Below are 4,670 nucleotides of genomic sequence, written 5' to 3'. Positions count from 1 at the left end.
GCTTACTTTGCCTGAGTGTGTGAGAATTACACTGTATATTGTGATGCATCTAGGGTTGGTTTGGGTTGTGTTCTTAAGCAGGGTGGTAGGGTGATAACATATGCGTCCAGACAGCTCAAGGTTCATGAAAATAATTATCCTACTCTTGAGCTGGAGTTGGCAGCTGTGGTGTTTGCACTTAAATTGTGGAAGTACTACTTGTATGGAGTGAATGAGGATGTGTTCACAGACCACAAAAGTCTCTAATACTTGTTCACACAAAGGGATTTGAATCTATATTTCGCAGAGGTTGTTTGAGTTGTTGAAGGACAATGACATGAATGTCCACTACCATCAAGGAAAGGCAGTTTTAGCTGATTCTTTGAGTAGGATGAGCATGGGAAGTACAACCCACGTTGCGGATGAGTAGAAGGAGTTGGTAAAAGATATACACAGAATGGCCAGACTTTATATGCGGTTAGTTGACTCTACTAGTTGGGGTGTTTCATTTCATCCTAGTTCTGAATCATCCTTAGTAGTTGAAGTCAAGAAGGGTCAACATCGTGATCTTGTGTTTATGGAGTTGAAGGACTCAGTGTATGTTAATATGAATGAGTCTTTTGCTTTGAGAGATGACGACACACATAGGTACCATGCAAGGTTGTGTGTACCAGATGTTGATGATTTGTGGACCAGGATCATTGCAGAGGACCATGCTTACAAATAGTCGATACATCCAGGTTCCACCAAGATGTATAATGATCTTAAGCAGATCTATTGGTGGGATGGCATGAAGAAGAACATTGCAGAATATGTAACAAAGTGTCCTAATTGTATGCAGGTTAAGGCAGAACATCTTAAGCCTGGCGGTCATACTCAGGTCATTGAGGTTTAAATTTGGAAGTGGGAGGCCATTAATATAGACTTCGTGGTTTGTCTTCCGAAGACTAGGAGACAACATTACTTCATATGGGTTATTGTGGACAGGATGACTAAGTCTGCCTACTTTATTCTAGTGAAGTCTACTTATAGAGCCGAGGATTATGCGAGACTCTACATTGACGAGATTATGAGATGGCATTGGATTCCTTTGTCTATCATTTCATATAGAGGAGCTCACTTCACTTCATATTTCTGGAAATCCTTCTTGAAGAGCTTAGGCACGCAGGTAAAGCTTAGTACTGCCTTTCATCTTCAAGCTGATGGGCAGGAAGAGCGTACTATTCAGACATTGGAGGACATGTTTAGGGCGTGTGTGATTGAATTCAGGGTTAGTTGGGACGACCATCTTCCTTTCATAGAGTTCTCATATAATAACAACTATCACTTCACCATTAGGATGACACCATTTGAGGCACTATATTGTAGGAGGTGTAGGTCTCCAATTGGATTGTTTGAGGTTGGAGTTTCATCCATTTTTGGTCCTGAGATCATTCATGAGGCCTTAGAGAAGGTCAGAGGTATTAGGGACAGGTTGGCTACTGCTTACAATCGGCAGAAGTCTTCTGCAAACAACAGAAAACAGCCCTTAGAGTTTGATGTTGGTGACCAGCTCTATTTGAAGATATCACCTATGAAGGGGGTGATGAGGTTTGACAGGTAGGGGAAGTTGAGTACGAGGTATCTTGGGCAATATGAGATCCTACAACGTGTGGGTGAAGTGGACTATGAGTTTGCATTGCCTGCGGAGCTAGCTTCTGTTCATCTAGTTTTTCATGTATCTATGTTAAAGAAGTGCCTAGGTGATCAAGCATTGATTATACCTGTTAAAGGTTTGAGGGTCGATAAAGACTCTTCCTATGAGTAGGTACCTATTGAGATTTTAGACAGAGAAGTCAAGCGGCTAAGGAACAAGGAGATTGCCATAGTGAAGGTATTGTGGAGGAATCATCTTGTGGAATGTTCTATGTGGGAGGCCGAGGCCGATATGAGATCCCGCTACCCTAATCTTTTCAGCTCTTGAGGTTAGACTTCTTACTCTTAAGTCTAAGTTTCCTTATCTCTCATTCTTTGTTGCTATTGCTTATTTGTGAATAGTATTTATGTTATGATCTGACTAGCATCACACTAGATAGTTAGTAGTGTCATTCGGGGTCGAATGTTCCTAAGGGGAGGATAATGTAACAACCCTAAAAATTGATATGCTAAGTAATGCTTAATCTGTCTAGAATGCCTACGATTAGACCGGGTTCACACGGATTGATGCGCATAGAACCATACCTCTGAACCCTTGTGACAACCAAGCTAACTAACGAGGGCAGTTAGTTGATCTAGGAAAGGTTTGGTCCGGCCATGTAGGGCTCCCAAATATGAAGATTTAACCGAATGAGTCTTTACTTGATTTAAAAGGGGGAAATCTTATGTTTTGATTGTGTAGGGTTAAAATGGTCATTTTCCAGGCTAAGGGTAGTATCATAATTACCCTAAATATGTAATTAATTATTTATTTAATAAGGTGGATGGGCATTTTGGGGAGAGAGAACCGAAAATTGGCCTTTGAGTGAAGTCTTGCTCCACCCGGGTTTGGCCTTTAATAATTATTAGCTTATTTAAGAAAAAGGAAAAATCAGATTTTTAAAGGTTTGAAAGAGTCTTAGTTTGACTAAGTCTTTACCTAAGCCTAAACCACCTTTCACGTTTAACTCTCTCTCTCGTCAAAACCTCTCTTTCTTTTCACGTTCTCTCTGCCAAAATACAATAACTGACCAGCAACTAAAAGTTCTTTACACTTGAATAACATTCATATTAAAAATATAATCAAAACATATCCAAAAACGTTAGGCAAAAAGAGGTTTTTCCCGTCGAAGTTTGGTGTTGAACCTCGGATTTGGACATGAGTTGGAGGAGGTCTTTGGGCATCAAGTTCAAGGTTTGAACGTCAAAATAAGGTAGGGGTTTTCTTACTCTTGGTATCTTTCCCAAGAGACCCTTAGGACTCAGATGAATCTATTTCGAAAGTTAGGGTTGTTCCCCGTTGCATGTCCCTGTTTCTAGTTCCTATCGCTGGTTGTAGGTTGGTATGTCTGCTGGTAGATATTAGGCATGTAATGTGTGTTTGTGATGAATATGTTCATGAATGTGTGTTTGGAATCGTACGAGTTATAATCTATGTTTTCCAAAAATATGTGTTTATGTGTGTGGAATTTGTAGCCGTGACTTCGAACACGGATTGAAGCATGAAAATGACTTGTTTTATTGTTGTATTTCACGTGCACAAACTTGCACAATTCGTGATGTTCATATGACGTATAATGTGGCTGATTTGAGTGGAAACTATTAGCTAAATAAATCCATGAAAATGAAGCCAAAGATGTACTACATGATCCATGAATTACCCTAAGAACTAACGTGTAATGTTTATAAAAAGGATGTTGAAAAACGTACATAATTTCCATCTATATGTTTATGAGTTTTGGTAAACCTATGTTTTTTAGTATGTTATGAATGATAAATTAAAATAAGTGAGGTCATTGAGGATCTAACCCGTGACCTCACCATGTTAAAATTCATAGAATTAATGTAAGTTAAAGAGAATGTGGAAAGGGGGATTCGAACCAGTGACCTCGACCGAAAAGGAAGTACCAAAAAAAATGAGAGAAGTGGGATTTGAACCCACCACCTCTCAGTTAGATTTAAGGAGAAGTTAAAAGAAAAATAAAAGGTTGAGGAGTCGGATTCGAACCCACATCCGCTCTGTTCCAATGAACGATAAATGAAATGAGAAATTAAGGAAAAATAAAATGACGGCGTTGGTGCTCAATCTTGGGTCTCAAGCCATGCGGATCAATCAAAAATAAATAAAAATGTAAGTGTCCTCATGGCTTGTATGTATAGACCCATAAGTCTAGCATATGTTTAAAGTAAGTGAACCTAATATGTATGTAACAAAATGATGAAACCCTAGAAGGGTCAAGTAAGAGTGTTAAACACACTAAATGACAAAGTGCATTGGCATACGACGAAATGAACATTCATGTAAAGACGTGAGTAATTATGAAAAGTGAATGTGCTGAAGTTAATGAATGAGGTGACAATATGACAAGATGCTAATGTGAAAGATGAGAGCATTCTCAAAGGAGCTAAAGTATATGTTACAAGAACGTACCCACCTATGAGAGTCTAAAGTTAATAAAGAGAACAGTCTCTATGATTACTCTAATGAAAGTATTCAAGTTAATGCATACTTAATACAAATAATGAGATGAGAAATTATCTAATGAGCTTTGATGACCTCATACAAGAGTCCATCTTCCATGATGTATGAGTTGAATGTAATGTTACTTTATACTGGGCATCGATAGGCTAGCAATAAGCGGTGATACCTTCTTTATGGAAGGGCAGAGGTTCACATAACTCTCATGAGATGAGACTGTTTGGCACGCCGGGTATGGGTCTCCTAATATCTCCTAGTCTTTGAACCTATACTGCCAATAAAAGGATATAGCAGGGTTCAATCCCTTATATATGCTAGCATGTTTTGGGTCAATTTCGCCAGTGATTCCACCTCTTTTCGATGTGAGGCAGACACTTGATTTCATGACGCTCACATGATCTATGTCGATTAAAGTTAAAGTTCCCAATCAATTAATGAGGCCAGCCTCAAATGATGCACATAATGAAATGTATGATACCAAAGGTGTTATGATAGGATAATCAAGAAGTGAGCTTGACTTAAATAATGAGAATAGGTC

The sequence above is a fragment of the Solanum pennellii genome, chromosome 3 (genome assembly GCF_001406875.1).
Source record: "Solanum pennellii chromosome 3, SPENNV200".
Lineage (NCBI taxonomy): Eukaryota > Viridiplantae > Streptophyta > Magnoliopsida > Solanales > Solanaceae > Solanum > Solanum pennellii.
Note: the sequence above shows the minus strand (reverse complement) of the source record.